The sequence below is a fragment of the Ovis canadensis genome, chromosome 6 (assembly GCF_042477335.2).
Source record: "Ovis canadensis isolate MfBH-ARS-UI-01 breed Bighorn chromosome 6, ARS-UI_OviCan_v2, whole genome shotgun sequence".
Classification (NCBI taxonomy): domain Eukaryota; kingdom Metazoa; phylum Chordata; class Mammalia; order Artiodactyla; family Bovidae; genus Ovis; species Ovis canadensis.
Genome location: NC_091250.1, coordinates 29,544,898 through 29,558,870, shown reverse-complemented (window position 1 = coordinate 29,558,870; position 13,973 = coordinate 29,544,898). Strand labels below are relative to the sequence as shown.

The 13,973-nt window shown below is 39.6% G+C and overlaps 1 non-coding gene across 1 annotated transcript; it reads left to right on the top strand.

Annotated features, from left to right (window-relative positions):
- Nucleotides 1-520: 520 nt before the first annotated feature.
- On the top strand, nt 521-592 carry TRNAS-AGA (transfer RNA serine (anticodon AGA)). The gene has a single exon. It is a non-coding gene; the product is annotated as a tRNA-Ser (tRNA).
- Nucleotides 593-13,973: the final 13,381 nt, after the last annotated feature.

Sequence of the window (13,973 nt, the reverse complement as noted above, 5' to 3'; positions counted from 1 at the left end):
CCCAAGAGGACAGAATCATAATTAACTAAGCAGTTACTGGAAGAGACAAACTTTAACTGAAAGAGCTAATTACCTTAAGTTGGCAACAATGAGTCGGCCCTCATCAACAAAAAATGGGGACTTGACAAAGCTTATGTTAATTACTGGAAAACAAAGAATATTGCATTTTTTTTGCACACAAGCTGTAACTTGTATCTATTTACACCTTTATCTCTTCTAGAAACAACATTTTATTGGTGAAATACTGTTTGAGGCTCTGTAGCAGATGTTAAGAATACAAAGTTTTGGTTTTTATTTTTTCCTTTGCTGTTCCACAAGGTTTTCAGGATTTCCCATCCAGGGATTGAACCCAGGCCCCAGCAGTGAAAGCACCAAGTCCTAACCACAGGACCACCAGGGAATTCCCTAAAGATGGATAAATCTAAGTTCCTGAACTCCTCTTATAATCTTACAGTGAAGTGAGCATGTTAGCTAGGCTATAAAACCTGTTGTATCTGAATATTTGTATTAGTATATAACTTCCCTGGTGGCTCAGAGGTTAAAGCGTCTGCCTAGAATGCAGGAGACCTGGGTTCGATCCCTGGGTTGGGAAGATCCCCTGGAGAAGGAAATGGCAACCCACTCCAGTACTCTTGCCTGGAGAATCCCATGGAGAGAGGAGCCTGGTAGGCTATAGTCCATGGGGTCGCAAAGAGTCGGACCCGACTGAGCGACTTCACTTTCATGGGCTTGTGAAAGTCAAGTGAAAGTCACTCAGTCATGTCCAACTCTTTGCAACCCCCCTGGACTGAATTTTCCAGGCCAGAATAATGGAATGGGTAGCCTTTCCCTTCTCCAGGGGATTTTCCCAACCCAGAGATTGAACCGGGGTCTCCTGCATTGCAGGCAGATTCTTTACCAGCTGAGCCGCAAGGGAAGCCCAAGAATACTGGAGTGAGTAGCCTTTCCCTTCTCCAGCGGATCTTCCCAACACAGGAATCAAACTGGGGTCTCCTGCATTACGGGCAGATTCTTTACCAACAGAGCTCTCAGGAAAGTGCTGATTTAACAAGGGCTTAAATAATAATAAAGTCTACCTGTGTGTGTGTGTGCTCAAATCATGTCTGACTCGTTGCAACCCCCTGGACCGTAGCCCTCCAGGCTCCTCTCTCCTTGGAATTTTCCAGGTAACAATAGTGGAGTGTGTTATCATTTCCTATCCCAGGGATCCTCCCAACCCAGGGATTGAACCTGCGTCTCTTGTGTCTCCTGTATTGACGGGCAGATTCTTACCACTGTGCCATCAGGGAATTCAAGTCTATCTTTAGCACACAACTAACCATAAGCAGTCCAGAGTAGATATGGTAGCCTCACAGTATCAGGGAGATAGGCCTCTACTGTCTGTTACTCTACTATCCCGGGGTGTTGCCCGTATCTGTATAAGCAAAAATGGTTCACTATACCCATGTTCTAGTCAGTGGATAGAAAGGATAAAAGGGCAAGGGAAGGGCATACCGTTTACTTTAAAATGCATGTGTCATAAGTTGCACACACCATTTTGTGCACAAAGCATTGGCAAAGAACCCAATCCTATGGCGTCACATACAGCAAGGAGGCTGGGAAATGTAGTTCTCAATTGGTTAGGTATGTGCTGTGCTGTGCTTAGTCACTCTGTTGTGTCTGACTCTTTGCGATACCATGGACTGTGGCCCACCAGGCTCCTCTCTGCCCATGCGGATTCTCCAGACAAGAATACCGGAGTGGTAGTCTCCTTCTCCAGGGGATCTTCCCAACCTGGGGATCGAACCCAGGTCTCCTGAATTGTGGGCAGATTCTTTACCATCTGAGCCACCAGGGAAGCCCATGAATACTGGAATGGGTAGCCTATCCCTTCTCCAGGAGATCTTCCCAACCCAGGGATCAAACCCAGGTCTCCTGCATTGCAGGCAGATTCTTAACCAGCTGAGTTACCAGGGAAGGCCTTGGTTGAGTATACCCCTGATTAAATCATTTTACTATATAAGGACAGATAAGATATTGGGGGACAATATAGCATCTGTCTTAGTCTGTTCTCTGGCTTCTCAAACGTGCGTGGTATATGATCCAACAAAGAAAAGAAACTAACATGCAAAGGGAAGACAGAGGAAAGTATGTGAGCAGAGACAGCATGCTGATTAGGGAGGGCTTCAGAAAAGAAAGGAGGCTTAAACTAAGTCTAAGATGAGCAGACAGTCACCAAGACCACAGATCAGAATAAAGGCATTTAGAGGGAAAGAAAATAAAAACATGTCATTATCACAGAATGTGACATTTGCTGTTCCATTTAGGGAATTTCAAGTAGTTCTATGAAGCCAAAGCATATGGAGGGGTAGATGGAGATGAGATTGGCTGGATACAAAGGAATCGGATAATAAACAGTCTTCTACAGCCAGCAAAGCATTTAGCCACTGCTCTGTAGGTAAAAGGGAAATGCTGATGAGTTTTCAGTAGTGAGGTGACATAACCATATTTATACATTTAAGAGATTACTCTACTGACAGTGCAGAGAATAGATAAGCCTGAAGATAAGGGTAAGATTTAGGAGGCAGTTTTACAAAAACAAGATTACGAAGGTATTACTTATGGCAATACCCATAAGAAATCAAAGCTTTAGGTGACAGATTCTGTAGGACTTGGCAATTAACTGATAGTAGAAGTGAAGGGAAAGGAAGATTACTTTTGCTTGGGTGGATGCAGCTTAAGATGGAGAATTCAAAATGAGATCATAGATATGTTGAGTTTGAAGGTACTAGGGATGCTAAGAAACAACTGAGTGAAGGTGACCAATATTCAGATAAAAATAAGGATCTGGAGTTAAAGAGGTCTCAAATTGAAATGTGTGTTTGGAATCATCAGGGTGATGAGGTCATTGAAACATTTGACATCAATTAATGAAAATACAGAACTTGAGAAGACGCCTGAGAATGGAAGATTGCTTAATATGTAGTGCCAAATACTGATAGTATCACAGACCTTGTGAAGCATTTCTGGAAGCCGGATTTCAAGGTTCTGATCCATACAGGTAGCTGCTGCTGCTGCTAAGTCACGTCAGTGGTGTCCGACTCTGTGCGACCCCATAGACGGCAGCCCAACAGGCTCCTCTGTCCCTGGGATTCTCCAGGCAAGAACACTGGAGTGGGTTGCCATTTCCTTCTCGAATGCATGAAAGTGAAAAGTGAAAGTGAAGTTGCTCAGTCGTGTCCAACTGTTAGCGACCCCATGGGCTGCAGCCTACCAGGCTCCTCCGTCCATGGGATTTTCCAGGCAAGAGTACTGGAGTGGGGTGCCATTGCCTTCTCCCATACAGGTAGCTAATATATTCAAATACATCAAAAGTCAATGTGATTGGGAGCTGACAGTGAATTGGTAAGGAGAAGGAATTCTGTTGCTTTATAGATAAAGAAGGAGGAAGAGAATTTTAAAATAATAATTATAATAGAATGTAAGTTAGAAGATCTGGTCACTCCCTTACTGGCAGGTTGAGTTGGGGAGAGAAGAAACAGGTCTTTAAAGAGACAGAAGAATCACGTGCAGAAAGAAGCAAAGCCAGGAAATTGCAAGTGAACACTGCCTGTATTTCCAACATGTTCTCAATTCCTGGCTTTCCTTGGAATTTCTTCATTCCTACCTTTGAGTTCCACAAAACATCAGTGTCATTTTTAATAACTTTTTCCTTTTCCTCTTAGTCCTAAGCAAATTGATTTGCTTCTTGCAACAAGAAGACTCTAATATACAGATACAATATCCTTTCAGAAAGAAAAAATTAATTTTCTCCTACATGGATGTGAGGAAGTGTGAGGAGGAAAGTGGGTAGAAATAACTATCCTTGTCTATGGCAGAGACCATTAGGTACCATCCCATAGACATTATCCTCTTTCCTCAAAAAGAGAGCCCACATTTTAATTGATAATGGTTGAAAGCAGTTTGCAGTCTCCCTTGTAGCCATGCATAACATGTGACAAACTTCTGAAGGATGAGATGTAAGTAAACGATGATATTAGAACTTCTTAGAAGACTGCTTAAAAAACTATTATCAAATATTATCTAATATTTCATCTAATAATATCAAATATCAAATATTATTGTCCTTTCTCCCTTCCTTTTTCCTGCATTCTGGACAGCTGACCTGAGGGCAGGAATTGCAGTAAACGTCTTGAGTCAAGAGGTGACCTTGAGAATGAAAGCCATCTACAGAATAGGAGAAGAAGAGAGGAGGAGCCCAGATCTCTGATGACCACAGAACCACCAACAGAACCTAGAGCTCTTTTCTCTGTTTATTTTATATGGAAAAGAAATAAATTCCTATCTTATTTAAGAGATTTGAAGCTTGCTTCTATATGCAGCTAAACCTAATTGCAGCAGATACTTTTTTTTTAATTGACTTTTTTTTATAATTTATACAACTCCAATTCCTAATATCACTACCGCATTTATCACAGACTATTTTCTTACATTAAAAAACTATTTAAGAACTCTTCTTCCTTACATTTCTTTATAGGAGAAGTCAAAGTGATGTGATGGGGAAAAATAGCCAGAAAAATAAGAAAACTATATTTAGATGCTAGCCATATTATTTTAATAAGCAATAAAACTTCAGGTACATTTTTTATTTTTAAATTGAGAGAGCTTAATTAGATGGTATCTATGCCCGTCTAGTCAAGGCTATGGTTTTTCCAGTAGTCATGTATGGATGTGAGAGTTGGACTGTGAAAAAAGCTGAGTGCCAAAGAATTGATGTGTTTGAACTGTAGTGTTGGAGAAGACTCTTGAGAGTCCCTTGGACTGCAAGGAGACCCAACCAGTTCATTCTGAAGGAGATCAGCCTTGGGATTTCTTTGGAAGGAATGATGCTAAAGCTGAAACTCCAGTACTTTGGCCACCTCATGTGAAGAGTTGACCCATTGGAAAAGACTGTGATGCTGGGAGGGATTGGGGGCAGGAGGAGAAGGGGACGACAGAGGATGAGATGGCTGGATGGCATCACTGACTCAATGGACTCGAGTCTGAGTGAACTCTGGGAGTTGGTGATGGACAGGGAGGCCTGGCGTGCTGCAATCCATGGGGTCACAAAGAGTCGGACACGACTGAGCGACTGAACCGAGCTGACGGGCTTCCCCAGTGGCTCAGTGGTAAAGAATCTGCCTGTCAATGCAGGCGACAAGGAAATGCAGGCTTGCTTCCTGACTCCAGATCCCCTAGAGAAGGCAATGGCAACCCACTCCAGTATTCTTGCCTGGAAAATCCCATAAACAGAGGAGCCTGGAAGGCTACAGTCAATGGGGTCGCAAAAAAAAGTCGGACACTGAACGACTAAACAACAATAACAAGGTCCCTTTTAATTGCAAGAACTTCTCTTATCCTGTATGTTTCGTTTTTTTTTTTTCACAGAATTATCGAAAAGATCAAATACATGATTATTATTTAGCAAACACATAGCACTGTGCCAGGCACTTAGCAATATTAATCACCAAAAGAGTAGGTGCCACTCAACTTGCGCAAGGTCACACAGCTTATACTTGGAAGAACCTGGGTTCAAACCCAGGAAGTCTAATGGGTCTCCTATCTTAACCACTATCCCAGCCTAACTCAAATAAATAGCCCCACTTAACCAAGTCACGCCAGTACAAATGGTTCAAAGAACCTAACAGGACTTGGAAGTTTCATTTATGAAATATTTCCAAATGTGATTTCTCCCAGCGCTTTAAACACAATATTGGTGAGAAGCTCAGAATGCAACAGGGACTTCAGAAGGCTACCTGTGCCATGCTCTAGACTAGATGGGGGTGCACAGCTTCCCTAAGAATCAGGACTGAAAGAAACTTTCTTAGAATAGCCTCTGAGGAAGAAGGGTGTTCATTCTTTCTAGTAAATCACATTTGCATTTTAAACAACTAGATAAATGAATAAATAAACCATCACCTATCATTTTTTCAAGCTGGCCTCTATCACTGATCCTGCTCCTGGCATGCAGCAGATGGGCTTGCTCTGGCATGTCTGATGCTGACCTGCCATCTCTCAGGGGCTCCAGCCACTCCTGCTCCTCACTTCCCTGGCATGCGAATATTGAGTTTCACATAGAAATGTGAAAAATGCCTTTAAGCTCATTGCTACATGAAATACAATATATTTGCCAGAGAAGCTGGACTCTCATGTTATTCATAAATCAATTATGTTTATCCTTAGCCCAGAAAGTACTAAAACGTTCTTTCCTCATTTTGAAATCCAATCTGATATCCACAGTAATTATGCTGCCTTTCGTATGAATCACTGTCTCATACTGTAATCGTCAGTACTATGGCTGATTCATTTTCTGCCTTATAGTATTTGAAATGATCATTTCACTTGTGGTAGGATTTTGGGAGTTATTGAAGTAAATCCTTTTATTCACTAGATTTTCCTTTTTTATCTCATCTTCAGTCTCTTTGTTCAGATTTTACACCAAAGTTTTACAAAGGCTGTAGCAAGTCAGAGAAGAACAAACTATTAAATCCTCCTGAAGCCAGCAAAGCCATACAAATGGATGGCGAAGCCTCTCTCTCCACCACGTTTCATTGATCTTGCCTTTCCTCCCGGAGGTAAACTGCACCCATCCTCTTTTTTGCCCCTTTCTTCCTCCTGAAATAGGGTCGTGTTAATATGATGTGCTGAAACACTTTTAAAATATCTAAGTCTTTATTTCTGGTCATTTTCCAAATATACATAAATAGATGTGAGTTATTTTCTAGGGATCATAGACCTCACCATTTTAGAAGAGTCACATTTAAAGACAGATGTCTGCTGCCCTGGAACTGCCAATATCACATTATTCCATGCATATTAGGCAGGTGTCATGGGATCATCTTGGTTCAGACCCTCTGGAATGTAAGGCATAGTCTTGGGATTATGCCCTGCTGCCCTTTCCACATTAAATGTTCCACTGTCAGAATGAGTGGAGACAGGTGGACCCAACAAAAGGCCATCTAACTCAGACTGCCAACCCCCAGGTAGAATATAAGAAGATGGAAAAGCAAGAACCTTTGTGGACGCTGTCAGTGCTGTAAGAAAGCATTATAACAAAAGAGGAGACTTGATGTTGCAGATGTTAATAAGGATCACTCCAGTGAGAAATTCCTTTCTGTGGCCACAGTCACAAGTGGATTCTATTTCAACATCCATGATAGCTATACATTAGGAGGGATTGTTTCTATTATATGCCACTTAAGAGCTATTCCTTACCTTGAAAATTGATAAAAGCTGATTTGCAAAGAAATAGAGGAAAACAACAGAATGGGAAAGACTAGAGATCTCTTCAAGAAAACCAGAGATACCAAGGGAACATTTCATGCAAAGATGGGCTCGATGAAGGACAGAAACGGTATGGACCTAACAGAAGCAGAAGATATTAAGAGGTGGCAAGAAAACACAGAAGAACTATACAAAAAAGATCTTCATGACCCAGATAATCATGATGGTGTGATCACTCACTTAGAGCCAGACATCCTGGAATGCGAAGTCAAGTGGGCCTTAGAAAGCATCACTATGAACAAAGCTAGTGGAGGTGATGGAATTCCAGTTGAGCTGTTTCAAATCCTGGAAGATGATGCTGTGAAAGAGCTGCACTCAATATGTCAGCAAATTTGGAAAACTCAGCAGTGGCCAGGGGACTGGAAAAGGTCAGTTTTCATTCCAATCCCAAAGAAAGGCAATGCCAAAGAATGCTCAAACTACCGCACAATTGCACTCATCACACACACTAGTAAAGTAATGCTCAAAATTCTGCAAGCCAGGCTTCAGCCGTATGTGAACCATGAACTTCCAGATGTTCAAGCTGGTTTTAGAAAAGGCAGAGGAACCAGAGATCAAATTGCCAGCATCCGCTGGATCATCGAAAAAGAAAGAGTTCCAGAAAAACATCTATTTCTGCTTTCTTGACTATGCCAAAGCCTTTCACTGTGTGGATCACAATAAACTGTGAAACTGTGGAAAATTCTGAAAGAGATGGGAATACCAGACCACCTGACCTGCCTCTTGAGAAACCTGTATGCAGGTCAGGAAGCAACAGTTAGAACTGGACATGGAACAACAGACTGGTTCCAAATAAGAAAAGGAGTACATCAAGGCTGTATATTGTCACCCTGCTTATTTAACTTATATGCAGAGTACATCATGAGAAATGCTGGGCTTGATGAAGCACAAGCTGGAATCAAGATTGCCAGGAGGAGTGTCAATAACCTCAGATATGCAAAGGACACCACCCTTATGGCAGAAAGTGAAGAGGAACTAAAAATCCTCTTGATGAAAGTGCAAGAGAAGCGTGAAAAAGTTGCTTAAATCTCAACATTCAGAAAGCTAAGATCATGGCATCTGATCCCATCACTTCATGGGAAATAGATGGGGAAACAAACAGTGGAAACAGTGTCAGACTTTACTTTGGGGGGCTCTAAAATCACTGCAGATGGTGACTACAGCCATGAAATTAAAAGATGCTTACTCCTTGGAAGGAAAGTTATGACCAACCTAGATAGCATATTCAAAAGCAGAGACATTACTTTGCCAACAAAGGTCCATCTAGTCAAGACTATGGTTTTTCCAGTGGTCATGTATGGATGTGAGAGTTGGACTGTGAAGAAAGCTGAGCACTGAAGAATTGATGCTTTTGAACTGTGGTGTTGGAGAAGACTCTTGAGAGTCCCTTGGACTGCAAGGAGATCCAATCAGTCCATCCTAAAGATCAGTCCTTGGTGTTCATTGGAAGGACTGATGCTGAAGCTGAAACTCCAATACTTTGGCCACCTCATGCGAAGAGCTGACTCATTGGAAAAGACCCTGATGCTGGGAGGGACTGGGGGCAGGAGGAGAAGGGGACGGCAGAGGATGAGATGGCTGGATGGAATCACTGACTCGATGGACATGAGTCTGAGTGAACTCTGGGAGTTGGTGATGGACAGGGAGGCCTGGCGTGCTGTGATTCATGGGGTCGCACAAAGTCAGACATGACTGAGTGACTGAACTGAACTGAACTGAACTGATGCTCTCTTTGCATTTGAAGCATTGGGTTTTTCATTTTAAAACATTAGGTATGAAATTACAGCTTCATAATAACAGCAGCCATTCATTGAATATTTGCAGTGTGGAGGACACTATTCTAAGAGCTTTATAGTCACAATCTTATTTGAGTCTTAAAACAACTCTTTGAGGTATTATTAACTCTTCTTTATAAATGAGGAGATTAAATATCACATATCTATTAGAGAAGATCCATATCAAAAACCAGGCTTATGGAGTTCCAAAATTCATGTTTTTAACTATATGTTATGTTTTTAATCTCATGCTATATTGCCTTTGTACTCATGCATGGACTGCTCAAGAGCTATACCCAGTTTTCCCCCAGGCCAGTATGTCTTGCTACAACCAGTTGGTTTTTAGAAACTTCATTTTTGCTTTCCACTTGCAAAGCTCACAGGGTTGTTTTGGTTTTTTAATGAAGTTAGAGTAAGTACAGAAAAATGACAATTGTATCCAAAACCAGAATTTGTTTTAAGTGATTTCAACCACTGTAATTTTCTTTATCAACACATTTATTCTATCATCACATAAAAAGATCCAATACTAGCTGAGTTTTTATTTTGACTGAAGATGATCCTGCGTTTTGTAAAATGACTGGTTTTATGAGATATAGAATGGTACACCTCTGTGCAATAGAACAGTTGGTCTTAAAATAGGCAGTTCTGCCATCAACCCTTCCCCCACCCTTGGCTTCTTTTGTAGAGCTGCCGTGACATCTAGTGGCCAAAGTTTAGGGTAGATTTTCTTTATCCATACAGCAGGAGGGAGTTCTAATTTAGAAGCATATTTACAACCTCACATAGCTAATGAAATTTTAAATTAATACCGTGCTTCACAGTTTACATCTCACTTTTGCATCTATCATTGGTTTATTAACTTGAATGCTATGACTTTCCTATATTACTTATATTTTTAAAATGCGTACTATTAAGTGCTACACCAAAGCCATGGTTTGTTCTGAGTACAGGAATGAATAATAGAATTTGATTCTTTATGCTTATCTTCTACAAAAGTAACAACTATTTAGATTAAGTGTCAATGGTTAAATCAAACTTACATTTTAAATAACAGTCTAAATAAACTAGTAATAAATTTGTATTATCTCAAATAATTTACAGTAAAAAATTATTAACACACAAGTAAATTCTCTATGCCTCTTGCTGACTTAAGAATGATTTTTGCTAAACTAAAAATTGGTTTTAAAAAAATGAAAAATGGTCATTTGCAGCTGATTTTTTAATTTCAAAGGTCTATTCCTTAGTAATTACAGTTTCTGAAGTTTAAGTTAAAAGAAAACAATTTATAGAAAACAATATACAAATGACTAGAGGAACTTTTTTAAATTTTTTTCTAATGCAATTTCTCAGCCTAACAAACTCCAAAAAGCAGAGTCGGAGAGAAGTCTGATGCATGGTGGTTTATTAAAGACGACAGCTGCAGAAATAAGAGTGAGAGGCAAGAAGTGCCAGGAAGGACAAGAGTGGAGAGAGAGGGAGGAATAGCCACACAAAGGCACAACAAAGAGTTGTCCAGTATTAGGTGCCAGATCTACGGGACTTTTTCAAAAGAATTATTGAATACACTGTGTCTCTGCTAAAAGGATGAGAAGGTGAAACATTTATGCATCAACTCTAATTCCACACTGGTCAAGGTTTGCCCCATGGGCTGCAAAACCTCCCACACTTCAGGTTGCTCGTGTCTGTTCAAGCATCCCATGCTGCAGGTGTCAGAGGAGGCACGCAAGGACAACGGTAAGGCACTTCTGGTTACACAGGAAAAGGCAGGGCAACATCTGTGCCAACCTGTTTCCTGCAACCACAACTGCAAGGAAAGATAAAGCCAAGTGGATCTGCAGTGGTACATAGAGAGTCCAAGACATGTGTATATAGAACTTGTGTTATGTTCATAATAAATGGGTCACTGAAGCTGATTGTTATGGATACTTTTATATTTGTGGGCACTGTTAAATATGTTGATTACCTGATGTAATCATCACTCTGGCCAGTGCCCAGTACAAGTCAAAATTACAAAGAGATCTTAAGTCAGTAGTAAAAAGCCATTATCCTGAGTGACAGCTATTTTAGTAGTGTTGTCCAAAGAATGCTCACAGTAGGAACTGTTATGTGAAACTATTTTAATCTTATTTTTTAAAAGCAACATTTAAAATAAATTATCTCAATGTGAAATCCTGATATGGTGGGACTAACTGGCTGCTGGTAAGAAACTCTGTTAAACTTTCATAGAGTCCCAAGAGCAGACGTTTTCCAGAAAGAAGAGAAACAGAAGATAATGAGAGTGAGAAATGGAAGAAAATTAAAAGCCTGTCTTAGACCACCTGATGTGAAGAGCTGACTCATTGGAAAAGACCCTGAGGCTGGGAAAGACTGAGGGCAAGAGAAGAAGGTGGCTACAAAGGATGAGCATTGGATGGCATCACTAACTCAGTGGACATGAGTTTGATCAAACTCAGGGAGATAGTGAAGGACAGAGGAGCCTGCCGCGCTGCAGTCCACGGGGTCACAAAGTGTTGGACGTGACTGAGCAACTGAGTGACAACAGGTAATGAAAAAGAATTCCCAAAAGATAAATTTAGATTTTTGCCTGCCCAAGGAAAATTGGAAGTTCTACTCTTTCGTATGTCCCTGTAGTTCTCAAACTGATTACTTCATTGTCCTCAAAGAGCAAAGCTTTTGTTACTCCTATCTTTATCACTGCTATCAAACTCAAGTCAAAGAATTAAATGTAAAAAATAAAATCATTAAACTCCTTGAAGAAAACATAGGCAAATTTTTTTATAATCTTCAGGATGATGAAGGATTTTTCAGCCAGAAATCTTAGAAGACTGGTAAATTTTACTACCTAAATAGTAAAAATATATGTGGGACAAAGATATGCCGAACAAAAAACCAAATACTTGTAGAATGTATGACTGACAAGTAATTAATATCTGTACTATTAAAAGAGCTCTATCAACAATCAGCAGACTGACTATCAGCTCTCATTTTAGATACTATCAGAATGAAAATAAATTAATATTTTCATTTTTTAATAAAGAATTTAATCATCGATGCTCCTTCTCTACTCACAAAGCAAAAACAACAGCTACAAATTGAAGCAGTCACCATTATAGTTTATTGGTTTTATTTAAATATAAATATATATGTATATATAGAGAGAGAAAGAAAGAGAAGATGGACTATAATCATTTTAATGCTTAACATCTCCAATGTCATTTATAGGGCCCTTTATTCAGCTATACTCAAAATAAAGTATAAAATGTACTACTTTTCTGGTAAGTAGGATGATGAGAGTCTCCTAACAACACAATGTGTATTCCTATACATTTTGCCTAGGTGAATATACCTTCTTTATAGGTTTATTGGGGTAATGATGGAGGCAATATATGTAACTTTTTGTTGTTTAGTCGCTAACTCGTGTCTGACTCTCTTGCAGCCCCATGGACTGTAGCCCTCTAGAATCCTCTGTCCATGGGATTTCCCAGACCAAAATACTGGAGAGGGTTGCCCATTTTCTTCTCTGGGGAATATTCTTGACCCAGGGATTGAACCTGCATCTCTTGCCTTGGCAGGTGGATTTTTTACCACTGAGCCACCTGGGAAGTCCATATGTAAATTGAGCATCTCGATAACTATTTAAAAAAATAAAAGAGCTCTATCAAATCAGTAAATAAAAGATTATTGAGAGTGAATTTATCAGGATATGTTCTAAGAGTTGTGTGTTAATTCATTTAATCCTCACAACAATCGTACAAGGTTTATATTAATATTATCACCATTTTTCAGATGAGCAAACTGAGACATTGAGAGGCTAAATAATTGACACAAAGTCAGAAAGCTGTTAAGTGATACAGATAGGACTTGAATTCACATAGACTCCAGAGCCTGGGCTCCTAACCAACTATACACCCTCATTATAAATCCAAGGAAAATGAAAACAATTTACTGCTTTCCACCTGGATACTGATCTTTAAGATTATCAGTATTCTGTGGGCAATCATACATTGTTGAGGGAAGTGTCAAATGATACAGTCTTTGTGAAAGACAGTGTAGCAAGTATGCATAAATGTTAAATGCTTTCTCTGTGTCCCAGATAAACTTCTTGGAATAGCATAACCCAAGGAGATAAAGAATTAGAAAGATGCATAAATAGAAATGTTCTTAAAAGCATTGTTAATAATAGGAGGGAGAAGAAAATAGAAACAACCACAAAGTTTATCAGTGGAATTGTTGGTTAAATAAAGTGTAGCTACACAATGAATGAACACACAGCCTTAAAAATGGGTGACCTGTTCATTGACACAGAGAGGGCTGAAGATCACCAAGTATAAATTGTATTACAAAGTAGGATATAGTCTATGGTTTTCAGCTTTCTACTGTCATACATCATGAAGGCCTTTAGAGTCCATAATGAAAAATGGCTCACTGAGTCACTGACTCTCAATTGCATAAGGAAGAGGAGCAAAATCCCTAGTTATAAACTGTTGATGTATAGTATGAGGATATACATAGACAAAGATATATGTATATATTTATACCAATATACATAAAACACCATACATATACCATATACATATATACACATATATATTCAACTCTATATATGTATGTTTGCTTAAAAAATCTGAATGGCTCTTTGCAAAAACTCAAACTATAAATATTAGCCTGAATAACAGTACTGGGAAGCTGTTTATATTTCCTTCCTCATAATTTTTGTTTGGATTTTCCATACAATTGTATATTATCTATCAAATCAAGAAATAAATAACGCCATTTTCATCTGGAAAAAGAATTAATGCCTTTGATATGTTCTTTGTAAGCCAAGGAAGACACCACCATCTTTCTCTGTTCCCCATAGGCCATCCAACTTTGTAAATACCTTATGACTAGATT